This window comes from Moschus berezovskii, chromosome 6, assembly GCF_049115385.1.
Source record: "Moschus berezovskii isolate FMDL1 chromosome 6, NW_MosBer_1.0, whole genome shotgun sequence".
Taxonomy (NCBI): Eukaryota; Metazoa; Chordata; class Mammalia; order Artiodactyla; family Moschidae; genus Moschus; species Moschus berezovskii.
In genome coordinates this window covers 81,456,228-81,471,792 of record NC_142465.1, presented here as the reverse complement: position 1 = coordinate 81,471,792, position 15,565 = coordinate 81,456,228, and the positions used below count along the sequence as shown (strand labels likewise).

Below are 15,565 nucleotides of genomic sequence, written 5' to 3'. Positions count from 1 at the left end.
GAAGCTTTGCTTGCCCACCTGCCACTCACATCCTGCAGTGCAGCCCAGTTCCTAACAGGCCATGGACCAGTGTCAGTCTGGCCTGGGGGTTGGGGACCCCTGATTTATACTATGACTAAGTTTATAAACATTTTATATAGACACTTTAAAAAATTTGCTAAACAGAGTCATGAATGCATGCATGCTCAGTCACTTGGTCATATTCACCTCTTTGCGACCCCATGGGCTGCAGCCCACCAATCTTCTCTGTCCCTGGGATTTCCTCAGAAAGGATACTGGAGTGGGTTGCCATTTCCTTCTCCAGGGTATTTTCCTAACTCAGGGATCAAACCTGCATTTCCTGCAATGGGAGGTGGATTCTTTGACGCTGAGCCATCTGGGGAAACTAAACAGAGTAAGACATTCCCAAATTATGAACAAAAGAAAGAAGAGGAGTTTAAGCAATTAATTGTAAACAAGAGAGTTGTGTTTACTTACTCTGGACTATGATTCTTCCAAACACTGGCAGGGGAGAACACTTAATTTTAAAGAAGAAGCACAGGGGCCACCTCGTTATACTCTGAGTGGCAGTGTCCTCCGCCACCTCTCTGCACTATGTCAGGTGGCCTCCTGAAGGTGCTGCGCAGTGACTCCTATGTCGAGCTGAGCCAGTACTGGGACAAGCACTTCCGGGGTGACAATGAAGAACAGGAAAAATTACTGAAGAAAAGCTGTATACTGTATGTTGGAAATCTTTCCTTTTATACAATGGAAGAACACATCTATGAGCTCTTCAGCAAAAGTGGTGACATAAAGAAAATCATCATGGGCCTGGATAAAATGAAGAAGACAGCATGTGGGTTCTGCTTTGTGGAATACTATTCAAGAGTAGATGCAGAAAATGCCATGCGGTATATAAATGGAACTCTTCTGGATGACCAGATCATTCGTACAGATTGGGATGCAGGCTTTAAGGAGGGCAGGCAGTATGGCCGTGGGCGTTCTGGGGGCCAGGTACGAGATGAATATCGTCAGGACTATGATGCTGGAAGAGGTGGCTATGGAAAACTGGCCCAAAACCAGTGAGTGGTTGAGAGCCCCATCATGAAAGCCCACTCCTTTGGCCTGTTGAATTTGACCCCCCGCACTTTGCTGGAGCGGCTGTGAAGAGATTTTCCACGACCAAGGTAAGAGAAACCCAAATAAGACGGTAGGTATTGGGAGGGGGCATCAGAGGGCAGACACACTGAAATCATAATCACAGGAAACTAGCCGATCTGATCACATGGACCACAGCCGAATGTGGTCCACTGGAGAAGGGAATGGCAAACCACTTCAGTATACTTGCCTTGAGAACCCCATGAACAGTAACAAAGGGCAAAATGATAGGATACTGAATGAGGAATTCCCCAGGTCAGTAGGTGCCCAGTATGCTACTGGAGATCAGTGGAGAAATAACTATAGAAGGAATAAAGGGATGGAGCAAAAGCAAAATCAATACCCAGTTGCGGATGTGACCAGTGATAGAAGCAAGGTCCAGTGCTGTAAAGAGCAATATTGCATAGGAACCTGGAATGTTAGGTCCATGAATCAAGGCAAATTGGAAGTGGTCAAACAGGAGATGGCAAGAGTGAACGTCGACATTCTAGGAATCAGTGAATTAAAATGGACTGGAATGGGTGAATTTAACTCGGATGACCATTATATCTACTACTGTGGGCAGGAATACCTTAGAAGAAATGGAGTAGCCATCATGGTCAACAAAAGAGTCCGAAATGCAGTACTTGGATGCAATCTTAAAAATGACAGAATGATTTCTGTTCGTTTCCAAGGCAAACCATTCAATATTACAGTAATCCAGGCCAATGCCCCAACCAGTAATGCTGAAGAAGCCGAAGTTAATCGGTTTTATGAAGACCTACAAGACCTTTTAGAACTAACACCCAAAAAAGATGTCCTTTTCATTCTAGGGGACTGGAATGCAAAAGTAGGAAGTCAAGAAACACCTGGAGTAACAGGCAAATTTGGCCTTGGAGCACGGAATGAAGCAGGGCAAAGGCTAATAGAATTTTGTCAAGAGAATGCACTGGTCATAGCAAACACCCTCTTCCAACAACACAAGAGAAGACTCTACACATGGACATCACCAGATGGTCAACACCGAAATCAGATTGATTATATTCTTTGCAGCCAAAGATGGAGAAGCTGTATACAGTTAGCAAAAACAAGACCAGGAGCTGACTGTGGCTCAGATCATGAACTCCTTATTGCAAAATTCAGACTTAAATTGAAGAAAGTAGGGAAAACCACTAGCCCATTCAGATATGACCTCAATCAAATCCCTTATGATTATACAGTGGAAGTGAGAAATAGATTTAAGGGACTAGATCTGATTGATAGAGTGCCTGATGAACTCTGGATGGAGGTTCGTGACATTGTACAGGAGACAGGGACCAAGACCATCCCCATGGAAAAGAAATGCAAAAGAGCGAAATGGCTGTCTGAGGAGGCCTTACAAATAGCTGTGAAAAGAAGAGAGGCGAAAAGCAAAGGAGAAAAGGAAAGATATAAGCATCTGAATGCAGAGTTCCAAAGAAGAGCAAGGAGAGATAAGAAAGACTTCCTCAGTGATCAATGCAAAGAAATAGAGAAAAACAACAGAATAGGAAAAACAAGAGACCTCTTCAAGAAAATTAGAGATTCCAAGGGAACATTTCATGCAAAGATGGGCTCGATAAAGGACAGAAATGGTAGGGACCTAACAGAAGCAGAAGATATTAAGAAGAGGTGGCAGGAATACGCAGAAGAACTGTACAAAAAAGATCTTCACGACCAAGATAGTCACGATAACATGATCACTGACCTAGAGCCAGACATCTTGGAATGTGAAGTCAAGGGGGCCTTAGAAAGCATCACTACGAAGAAAGCTAGTGGAGGTGATGGAATTCCAGTTGAGCTATTTCAAGTCTTGAAAGATGATGCTGTGAAAGTGCTGCACTCAATATGCCAGCAGATTTGGAAAACTCAGCAGTGGCCACAGGACTGGAGAAGGTCAGTCTTCATTCCAATCCCAAAGAAAGGCAATGCCAAAGAATGCTCAAACTACCGCACAATTGCACTCATCTCACATGCTAGTAAAGTCATGCTCAAAATTCTCCAAGCCAGGCTTCAGCAGTATGTAAACCGTGAACTCCCAGATGTTCAAGCAGGTTTTAGAAAAGCCAGAGGCACCAGAGATCAAATTGCCAACATCCGCTGGATCATGGAAAAAGCAAGAGAGTTCCAGAAAAACATCTATTTCTGCTTCATTGACTATGCCAAAGCCTTTGACTGTGTGGATCACAATAAACTGTGGAACATTCTGAAAGAGATGGGAATCCCAGACCACCTGATCTGCCTCTTGAGAAACCTGTATGCAGGTCAGGAAGCAACAGTTAGAACTGGACATGGAACAACAGACTGGTTCCAAATAGGAAAAGGTGTACGTCAAGGTTGTATATTGTCACCTTGCTTATTTAACTTATATGCAGAGTACATCATGAGGAACGCTGGGCTGGAAGAAGCACAAGCTGGAATCAAGATTGCTGGGAGAAATATCAATAACCTCAGATATGCAGATGACACTACTCTTATGGCAGAAAGTGAAGAGGAACTCAAAAGCCTCTTGATGAAAGTGAAAGAGGAGAGTGAAAAGGTTGGCTTGAAGCTCAACATTCAGAAAACAAAGATCATGGCATCTGGTCCCATCACTTCATGGGAAATAGATGGAAAAACAGTGGAAACAGTGTCAGATTTTATTTTTTTGGGCTCCAAAATCACTGCAGATGCTGATTGCAGCCATGAAATTAAAAGACGCTTACTCCTTGGAAGGAAAGTTATGACCAACCTTGATAGTATATTAAAAAGCAGAGACATTACTTTGCCAACCAAGGTCCGTCTAGTTAAGGCAATGGTTTTTCCCGTGGTCATGTATGGATGTGAGAGTTGGACTGTGAAGAAGACTGATCGCCGAAGAATCGATGCTTTTGAACTGTGGTGTTGGAGAAGACTCTTGAGAGTCCCTTATACTGCAAGGAGATCCAACCAGTCCATTCTAAGGGAGATCAATCCTGGGTGTTCATTGGAGGAACTGATGCTAAAGCTGAAACTCCAATACTTTGGCCACCTCATGCGATGAGTTGACTCACTGGAAAAGACTCTGATGCTGGGAAAGGTTGGGGGCGGGAGGAGAAGGGGACGACGGAGAATGAGATGGCTGGATGGCATCACCGACTCTGTGGACATGAGTTTGAGTGTACTCCGGGAGTTGGTGATGGACAGGGAGGCCTGGCGTGCTGTGATTCATGGGGTCGCGGAGAGTCGGACACGACTGAGCAACTGAACTGAACTGAACCCAAGGTCTGCAAACCTGCCTTTTTTTTTTTTTTAACCAAGCTTTAATCAATGTCTCTACTGAGCTGGAAGCCTTGTCATGGTTTTCCTCGTAAAAATTATTAAAGAACAGAATCCAAAAGAAAAAAAATAAAGAAGAAGCACAAAGGCAATGGGATCACTCTTGGTCTCTTCATCTCAGGGACCATCATTTTGTATGTGGAACCAATTAATAGATTTGGTTAAAGAATCAACAGCATGGGGCTTCCCTGGTGATGCAGTGATTAAGAATCCATCTTTGGAAACAGGGGGCACCAGTTCAATCCCTGGTCCAGGAATATCTCACATGCTTCTGGGCAACTAGGCCCATGGCTACAACTGCTGATCCTGTGCTCTGGAGCCCACGAGCCACAACTACTGAGCCCACATGCAGCAACTACTGAAACTTACGTGCCCTGGATCCCATGGTCCACAAGAAAAACTACTGCAATGAGAAGCCAGTGCACCACAAGTAGAGAGTATACCCCACTCTCCGAATCTAGAGAAAGCTTGGCACGACAATGAAGACCGAGTACAGCCAAAAACAAACATATTTTTTCAAAAAAGAAATAACGGTATGCATCTAGGTTAGCCACCAATCCCAGGCTCCCTGTGCTAGTGCAAGAGCTGTAGAATAAAGTCACCAATTTACAGGTCATGCTCTTTACTTTCCTTCTATATTTCTCAAATGTCATTTTTCTTAATTTGTATTCATTATGTCTATCAATACTTCTAAAATCTGAAAAGCAAAGGAAACATATCTTATTTAAAAAGGATATATTTAACCACTTTATAAGTCAGGGAAAGGACTGGTCCTTAGTTTAACTCCTTGATGCTTACTCATTTTCAGTCACTGGTAGAAAGCTGTCACATTTAGAAAATTGGCAGAAGGAAAATATATATAAAAACGAAAAACAGCAGTAGGCTGACATGATGTGTCACGAACTTGCTGCCATAGACAATTTAATAATCAGAAATAGTAAGTATGGAGAGAACTTTTAGGAGTTATCATCTATTTTTGAGCTGAATGTTCTAAAATTTGTGAATGACTAAGTGATGAGGCATCCCTCTGCATTTCACATTCATATGTGAATAATAGGGAGAGATTAATGAGTATTTTTCTTTAGCTTCTGAGAGATAAACAATTCCAAGATGAGGAAGAGTGTTTTGCCCTACTTTAAACCAAATTTGTCTCTGAATTGATATACTGGGAATTTTATAAATCCCTATGAAATTATCTCAAGGCCCCAAATACGAGGACTGAGTTTTCACTTTTATTTTACCCAGTCAGATGTTACAATAGATTGAACAAAACTATATCTACTTGAACAACAGAGGTAGCATAAAAATTTATATTGTAGCCAATAATAGTTGTCTTTTGTCAGGTCTTTCTATAGTTTTTTCCCTTCAACGAGTATGTATTAAGCACTGACTAGCATGAGATACGGAGAAGGCAATGGCAGGCCACTCCAGTACTCTTGCCTAGAAAATCCCATGGATGGAGGAGCCTGGTAGGCTGCAGTCCGTGGGGTCGCTACGAGTCAGACATGACTGAGTGACTTCACTTTCACACATTGGAGAAGGAAATGGCAACCCACTCCAGTGTTCTTGCCTGGAGAATCCCAGGGACGGGGGAGCCTGGTGGGCTTCCATCTGTGGGGTCACACAGAGTCGGACACGACTGAAGTGACTTAGCAGCAGCAGCAGCATGAGATAAAGCTGGAAGAGTAGACTGGTTCAAAACATAAATGATCCATATTTTCTTCAGCAATAAATGGATATTTTCAAGAAAACAAAAGAGATTATCAGGTCTTGGGAAGAAATAACAGGTAGTGTGTAAGACATATTGGAGGAGGATAAGGCCGAAGGTAGGGAAACTGGCAAATATCATTGCTGGGGAAATGGAGAGGAAGGTAGAATTAATGGGGTTGCCTTGTGTAAACTACTGCTGTGTCTTTTAATTTCACGGGCTTGTGTCTTGTATTCTTCTATTATTGTTTTCCACAAAAAGTCTTCTGAGCTAAGATGCTTTTCTAATAACTTCAATTTAATGAATATGGAAGTCTAATGGGCTAAATTCTGGTAAGCAAAACTGGCACTGATGAATGAAGAATAACATTCCCAACAGTGTTGGGTCAGCTACATATTTTAGGGCAAAATTCAGAATTTCTTCCAATATCTCCTTTTATTCAGAGAAAGGCTCTTATTTTATTGGAATAAGATACTATGTTTTAGGTTAGATGAACCAGAGAAGAAGAAGTAGGTTGTAGACTAAGTAATTTCTAACAGTGTTTTCTTATCTGTTCTTGTCGGGTAGAACAATAAATTGCCTGGAATTGAGTAGTCAACTAGGAGGTGAGGAGTAGAGGCAGTGTGGAGTGACTTTATGAAATAAGTTTGGAAAGAATGACAAGAGGTTGCTAGGAAAGGAAAATACTGGCATTAAGGAAAAAATAAGAAGGGGTAACAACACATATTTTACTGGACATTCTTGATTCCGGTTCAGTCATTCCACAGGTGCTCTTCTCACTTATTTTTTCAGTTGTCATTTTCTCTCTTCAGACACCTTTTGAAAACTCACGGTTCTTAAAAAGTCTTTCCTAAAAGTAATCATCGCATCATATACTACTATATACGGCATATATAATGTTTTAGCTATAAGTATTAATTATTCTTGGAGAAGGCAATGGCAAGCCACTCCAGTACTCTTGCCTGGAAAATCCCATGGATGGAGGAGCCTGGTAGGCTGCAGTCCGTGGGGTCGCTAAGGGTCGGACACGACTGAGCGACTTCACTTTCACTTTTCACTTTCACACATTGGAGAAGGAAATGGCAACCCACTCCAGTGTTCTTGCCTGGAGAATCCCAGGGACGGGGGAGCCTGGTGGGCTTCTGTCTATGGGGTCGCACAGAGTCGGACACGACTGAAGTGACTTAGCAGCAGCAGCATTAATTATTCTGTATCTTTGTACTCGTGTATTTTTGTTCAGGTTTTAAAAAGTCAGTCTTTCAAAAATCAATGTGACTCAAGTATTTAATCCTAATATCTTTTACTATACAAACAAGCACCACACATACAGACACTAAAATATATTGTTCTTATTTTTGCCATCCTACTTACCTCATCTTTAAGTGTTTCACCCATTCAAAATATACTGAACATCCTATGTGCTGAAATAATGGATATAAAGTGGGACAGATATGACTATGTTTGCTATGCTGCTAGTTCCTGCTCTGGGAGATGAAAGGTCATTGTTGTGCCATGAAAGATGCTGGGATTCTTGGCCTCCAGTGGAGAGGAATTCATTCCAGATGAGGGACGAGGCTTGATTGCTCAGAGCTTTTGTGTAATATTAAAATCAAGCCTCGTCCCTGGCCCTGAATTTAATTCCTCTCCTCCAGACGACAAGAATCTCGGTGTCTTGAACGGCTAAACAACAACCTCTCAGAAGCTTGGGTGGCCTATGCAGCTGTTCATCTATCCAACAATCAATGCCTCTTTTTCTCCTAGTTAATTGATTCTTGCTTTTGTTGATGTATTAGACAAAAAACAATTGACTTAGATTATGCCTGTCACTTGGTGTAAGAAGTGAACCATAACCAATTAAGGGAGTCATATTAATCTTGTTCTTCTTTGCCAATGGGAAAATATTGGGCTTAGTTCTGTTTATGGCAATGGAATATACTTGGTAGGGAAGTACTTATTTCTCTCTATTTTTGCTAGGTATACCAGTAGGCAGTAGTACTGACTGGAACTGTAGTAGCCATTTTGACTCTCTTGACTTAGTCAAGAGAATCTCAGAGACTTAAACTTGGAATGCTGGCAGCTTTGAGCCACTAAAGTTTTTGGAACCACTTACCTCTAGATTTTTTGTTAACCATAAGTTAAACTTTTGTGGTTGCAGTCCAGTTCAGTTGCTCAGTTGTGTTTGACTTTTTGAGACCCCATGGACTGCAGCATGCCAGACCTCCCTGTCCATCACCAACTCCCGGAGTTTACTCAAACTCATGTCCATTGAGTCGGTGATGCCATCCAACCATCTCATCCTCTGTCATCCCCTTCTCCTCCTGCCTTCAATCTTTCCCAGAATCAGGATCTTTTCAAATGAGTCAGCTCTTCGCATCAGGTGGGCAAAGTACTGGAGCTTCAACTTCAGCACCAGTCCTTCCAATGAATATTCAGGACTGATTTCTTTTAGGATTGACTGGTTTAATCTCCTTGTAGTCTAACAGACTCTCAAGAGTCTTCTCTAGCACCACAGTAAAAGCATCAATTCTTTGGCACTCAGCCTTCTTTATGATCCAACTCTCACATCCGTACATGACTACTGGAAAAACCATAGCTTTGACTATGTGGACCTTTGCTGGCAAAGTGATGTCTCTGCTTTTTAATATGCTGTCTAGGTTGGTCATAACTTCCCTTCCAAGGAATAAGTGTCTTTTAATTTCATGGCTGCAGTCACCATCTGCAGTGATTTTGGAGCCTCCCCAAATAAAGTATCTTACGGTTTCCACTGTTTCCCTATCTATTTGCCATGAAGTGATGGGACTGGATGCCATGACCTTCGGTTTTTGAATGCTGAGTTTTAAGCCAGCTTTTTTGCTTTTCTCTTTCACCCTCATCAACTGACTCTTTTAGTTCCTCTTCGCTGTCTGCCATAAGGGTGGTGTCATCTGCATATCTGAGGTTATTGATGTTTCTCCCTGCAGTCTTGATTCCAGCTTGTGTTTCATCCAGCCTGACATTTCACATTGTTCTCTGCATATAAGTTAATCTGCTGGATCATGGAGAAAGCAAGAGAGTTCCAGAGAGACATCTATTTTTGCTTCATTGACTATGCCAAAGCCTTTGATTGTGTGGATCACAATAAACTGTGGAACATTCTGAAAGAGATGGGAATACCAGACCACCTGACCTGCCTCTTGAGAAACCTGTATGCAGGTCAGGAAGCAACAGTCAGAACTGGACATGGAACAACAGACTGGTTCCAAATAGGAAAAGGAGTGCGTCAAGGCTGTATATTGTCACCTTGCTTATTTAACTTCTATGCAGAGTACATCATGAGGAACGCTGGGCTGGAAGAAGCACAAGCTGGAATCAAGATTGCTGGAAGAAATATCAGTAATCTCAGATATGCAGATGACACTACCCTTATGGCAGAAAGTGAAGAGGAACTCAAAAGCCTCCTCTTGATGAAAGTGAAAGAGGAGAGTGAAAAGGTTGGCTTGAAGCTCAACATTCAGAAAACAAAGATCATGGCATCTGGTCCCATCACTTCATGGGAAATCCATGGGGAAACAGTGGAAACAGTGGCTGACTTTATTTTTTTGGGCTCCAAAATCACTGCAGATGCTGATTGCAGCTATGAAATTAAAAGACGCTTACTCCTTGGAAGGAAAGTTATGACCAACCTAGATAGTATATTAAAAAGCAGAGACATTACTTTGCCAACCAAGGTCCGTCTAGTCAAGGCTATGGTTTTTCCCGTGGTCATATATGGATGTGAGAGTTGGACTGTGAAGAAATCTGATTGCTGAAGAATGGATGCTTTTGAACTGTGGTGTTGGAGAAGACTCTTGAGAGTCCCTTGTACCGCAAGGAGATCCAACCAGTCCATTCTAAGGGAGATCAATCCTGGGTGTTCATTGGAGGGACTGATGCTAAAGCTGAAGCTGCAATACTTTGGCCACCTCATGCGACGAGTTGACTCACTGGAAAAGACTCTGATGCTGGGAAAGGTTGGGGGTGGGAGGAGAAGGGGACGACCGAGAATGAGATGGCTGGATGGCATCACCGACTCTGTGGACATGAGTTTGAGTGAACTCCGGGAGTTGGTGATGGACAGGGAGGCCTGGCGTGCTGTGATTCATGGGGTCACGGAGAGTCAGACATGACTGAGTGACTGAACTAACTGACTGAACTGAACTGAAGCAGGGTGACAACATATAGCCTTGATGTACTCCTTTTCCAGTTTTGAATCTTCCCTTTGTTCCATGTCCAGTTCTAACTGTTGCTTCTTGATCTGCATACAGGTTTCTCAGGAGGCAAGTAAGGTGGTCTGGTATTCCCACCTCTTGAAAAAATTTCCAGTCTGTTGTGATCCACACAGTTAAAGATTTTGGAGTAGTCAATAAAGCAGAAGTGGATGTTTTTCTGGAATTCTCTTGCTTTTTCGATGATCCAAGGGTTGTTGGCAATTTGATCTCTGGTTCCTCTGCCTTTTCTAAATCCAGGTTGAACATCTGGACGTTCTCAGTTTACATACTGTTGAAGCCTGGCTTGGAGAATTTTGAGCGTTACTTTGCTAGTATGTAGAATAAGTACAATTGTGTGATAGTTTGAATATTTTTTGGCTTTGCCCTTCTTTGAGATTGCAAAGAAAACTGAGAGCTACCTTCAGGTCAGGGCTTATTTGACCCAGTGCTGAGGTCTTTTGAGGACTCTACTAGGTGGGAACATGAACATTTCCCAGCCCTTTGTAAGCTCTGAGAATTGTTCCTTCTACTACTTCCTGATTGTTTCCGCTTAGCCTCAGGTATTTTCTTACACATGTGCTAACTGGTACTCAGCTGAAGATTTGATAGGTACCTTTTTTGATCTCCAGAGTTCTCTCTCTACATAGCTCTCTCTTCTCTGGTCCTCTTCCCTGTGAACTATAGCCTTGGCCCCTCTGGATTCCCAGTTTTCTCTCTTCAACTCCAGCTGATCCCCAGTCTTCTCAGTTTTCTTTCTGCCTGTGTTATTGCCTGCAAACTCTTTAGGCAGGAAGCTGGGGAAATTATAGTTTCACTTTATTTGCTTTCCCTCTCTCAGGGATCACTGTCTTTCATTGTCTGATAGCGAATGTCTGAGAACTATTGTTTCATATCTTTTGCCCCCTTTTTTAGCTGTTTCAGAGAGAATGGTAAATCCAGACTCTCGCCATAATGACTAAGAATATTTATAGAGAGTGTCACATGATAGATTTCTCTCCTGGCTCAGATGGTTAAGTGTCTGCCTACAATGCGGGAGACCCGGGTTCGATACCTGGGTTGGGAAGATCCCCTGGAGAATAAAATAGCAACCCACTCCAGTACTCTTGACTGGAAAATCCCATGGATGGAGGAGCCTGGTAGGCTACAGTCCGTAGTGTCACAAAGAGTCAGACACAACTGAGCGACTTCACTTTCACATAATAAGGAACTGAAGCTTCCTGCCAACAATGAGCACAAAATCATCAATAAGGCAATTGAGGAATCTTGGAAGCATATCATTCAGTCTCAGACATTCAGTTGACTGCAGCTCCATCTGATATCTGAGCTGCAATCTCACGAGAGACTCTGAACCAAGACCACCTACTTAAGCCACTTCCAATTTCCTGACCAATGGAAACCTTGTGAGATAATAAATGTTGATTGTTATTTGAAGTTGCTAGGTTTTAGAATCATTTGTTATGCAGCACTGAATAGCTATTACATACTTGGGTACCCAGAAATGGAATGCTATCAAAACAAAACATAAAAATGTTGAAGGAGATTTGGGACCTGGTAGTGGGCAGAAGCAGAGAAGGCAATGGCACCCCACTCCAGTACTCTTGCCTGGAAAATCCCATGGATGGAGGAGCCTGGTGGGCTGCAGTCCATGGGGTCGCTAAGAGTCGGACTTGACTGAGCGACTTCACTTTCACTTTTCACTTTCATGCTTTGGAGAAGGAAATAGCAACCCACTCCAGTATTCTTGCCTGGAGAATCCCAGGGACAGAGGAACCTGGTGGGCTGCTGTCTACGGGGTCGCACAGAGTTGGACACGACTGAAGCGACTTAGCAGCAGCAGAAGCAGCAGTGGGCAGAAGATGGAAGAATACTGAGGAAAGTGTGAGTGAAAGCCTAAGATGTCTTGAAGAGACTCTCAGTAGAGGGCTGATGGCCTTTCAGGAGGCTGCAAGTAAGGGATGAAAGGAAACTAGGGAAAATGTTTTCAGAAACTAGATAAAAAAGATCCTTGCATGATGGTAGAAAGTTTAGGAATATTGTCACCTGAGGTAATGTAGAAAGTAGAAAATATACCTCATATACTAGGTGATCTAGTTAAGGAAATTTCTGGGAAAACTGTTGAAGATACTCCTTATAAAAGTGACAGGGGTTAGTGAGAGGGAGAGGGAGAGAGAACCCGCTAAAAAAAGGGGCAAAAGATATGAAACAATAGTTCTCAGACATTCGATATCAGACAATGAAAGAGAGAACCCACTGTAATTCATGGATCTTGGTAGGGGCCAGGCTAAAAGGCATAAACCTGGTCCTGTCCCTCTTGGATTAGAGGTAGAGAGAAGTGTTTAACAGGTGCTTCTTTTTCTGTCTAGGAGTGGAAGAGGGGTGTGGTGGTAAATCTGTCATCATTTAATAAATGATGACAGAGTTCACAGGCAGTTCTGAGCTGGCAGGAACCTCAAGTCTTTATTTCTAAACCAGGATAAGTTGAATACCTCTACTTTTTCCTTGAAATCACATGAGAAGGCTGAATCAACAAATTGGTCATTGACCCCACTGTGACAATAAGTGTGTGAGGTTCCTGCCAGCTCAAAACTGCCTGTGAACTCTGTCTCTGTAATTGCCTTTTGTAGATTAGGTGTTGAAAGTTGTTCACACCAAGGTTAATATATAAAAATACTTCCCGAATCAAAGAATTTAAATAAGCAGGAGATTAATATGCACCTTTATTCAGGCCATTGGTATCTTGGAAATCAATGCAGAAATTATTCACGAAGAAATTATTCCTCAGCAGGTAGTTTGTGAAAAGGTTTTGCCATGTTGAATGGCAAAAGTGATAGATGCTGCATAAATTTAAGATGCAACTGAGGCTTGGATGTCACTGGGAAATTGAAGTGCCTGGATCAGTTCAGTCAGTTCAGTCTCTCAGTTGTGTCTGACTCTTTGCGACCCCATGTACTGCAGCACACCAGGCTTCCCTATTCATCACCAAATCCCAGAGCTTGCTCAAACTCATGTCCATTGAGTTGGTGATGCTATCCAACCATCTCATCCTCTGTCGTCCCCTTCTCCTCCTGCCCTCAATTTTCCCAGCATCAGGGTCTTTTCCAATGAGCCAGCTCTTCGCATCAGGTGGCCAAAGTATTAGAGTTTAAGCTTCAGCATCAGTCCTTCCAATGAATATTCAGGACTGTTTTCCTTCAAGATTGACTGGTTTGATCTCCTTGCAGTCCAAGGGACTCTGGATGGCAGAATGATAAATGACTGTGTTAAGGATTTTAAGTGTTTCATTTTTACCAAAGACAGTAAGCTAGATAATCATATCTTCTTAATTACTATTGGCAGCCATTGACGATAAAATTTTCTGAAGATGATTTTACGTGGGAGATAAGTGTGTTTCCTAGTAAGTGTCCATTCTGATATATGAGCATCAAATCTAAATGGAAAAAGTAAAAACCAAAGTAGCAAAACCACCTCTATCCCTTCTAGTAACTGGGATCTCTAATCAAAGTTGTAGTTTTCTCTCTCTCATATGTACTACTTAATTTAGAATTTTGATAAATTACTTCATCTCATAGTTCCTATTGTTTAATGTTTGTTATGTTATCGAAACATGAATATACTGTTAAATATGGCTGAACCATTTATCTCAAATTTCATATATTGAAGTTCTAACCTCCTTAGAATGTCACTATGTTTGAAGATGTTTGGTCTTTAAAAATGCAAAATGAGGTCATTAGGGTGGGCCCTAACTTAATAAGTTGATGTCCTTATTAAAAGAGGAGATTAGGATACAGACATGCACAGATGAAAGATGATATGAAGCTACAAGAAGACAGCTATCTGTAGCCAGGGAGAGAGGCATTAGAGGAAACAACCCTGTCTACACTTAAATTGTGAACTTCTAGTCTCCAGAACGGTTTGGAAATAAATTTCTATTGTTTAAGCCACATGATTTGTGGTACTTGCTGTGGTAGCCATACAAAATTAATACAAACTCACATGACTGTTTTGAGAAAGAATGGTAGAGTCTAGAAAAATTAGTACTTAGTATCTCTGGAGAAGTATATCTTTTCCTTTTGATGGTGAGTTGGACATGAGGGCTAAAGTAGTTGACAGCAGAATTTTCAAATTTTAGTGAGCAATGTCATGATCTATGATCTGTCATTCATCTTACTCATGAGATGATTGGCAAAAATAAGAAAGATCAGTTCAGTTCAGTCGCTCAGTCGTGTCCGACTCTCCGCGACCCCATGAATCACAGCACGCCAGGCCTCCCTGTCCATCACCAACTCCCGGAGTTCACTCAAACTCATGTCCACAGAGTCGGTGATGCCATCCAGCCATCTCATTATCCGTCGTCCCCTTCTCCTCCCGCCCCCAACCTTTCCCAGCATCAGAGTCTTTTCCAGTGAGTCAACTCGTCGCATGAGGTGGCCAAAGTATTGCAGTTTCAGCTTTAGCATCAGTCCTTCCAAAGAACACCCAGGATTGATCTCCTTTAGAATGGACTGGTTGGATCTCCTTGTGGTACAAGGGACTCTCAAGAGTCTTCTCCAACACCACAGTTCAAAAGCATCAATTCTTCAGCGATCAGCTTTCTTCATGTTCTAAAACGAAAGAATATTCATGATACATACATGCTTAGTCACTTAGTCATGTCCAACTCTTTGTGACCCCATGGACCATAGCCCACCAGGCTCCTCTGTCCATGGAGATTCTCGAGGCAAGAATACTGGAGCGGGATGCCATGCCTTCCTCCAAGGGGTCTTCCGAACCCAGGGATTGAATCCAAGTCTCCCGCATTGCAGGTGGATTCTTTACCATCTGAGCCACCAGCAAAGGCCATGATACACATATTAAGTATAAAAAAATCACAGGACAATGCTACAGTTTGATTCCATTTATATGTAAATTCAGATTCCTGATACTGATTGTGTCTAGATACTGACAAAATATCCCCCAGCAAGCATGGTGGAATAATGTTAGGGGGAAGATCTTTTCTACTGAATAGAGTCAAACATGTACTTCCGAAAATTATTTTGAAAAGAAAATGCTTGGATTGTTCTTGCTTTAAACTTGTTTTTAGTGAATTTCAAGCACTAATTTGAGTGACATTAAAATGAGAAATTCATGATAAGACCTGCCAAACACTTTTACTGTAGTAGAGATGTTATAAAAATTTATTTGATGTCTTTTGGCTGATATG

General features: G+C 42.1%; 1 pseudogene; it reads left to right on the top strand.

Annotated features, from left to right (window-relative positions):
- The first annotated feature begins 565 nt into the window (after positions 1-565).
- Positions 566-1,112, top strand: LOC129536692 (nuclear cap-binding protein subunit 2 pseudogene; annotated as a pseudogene).
- The last annotated feature ends 14,453 nt before the right edge of the window (positions 1,113-15,565 follow it).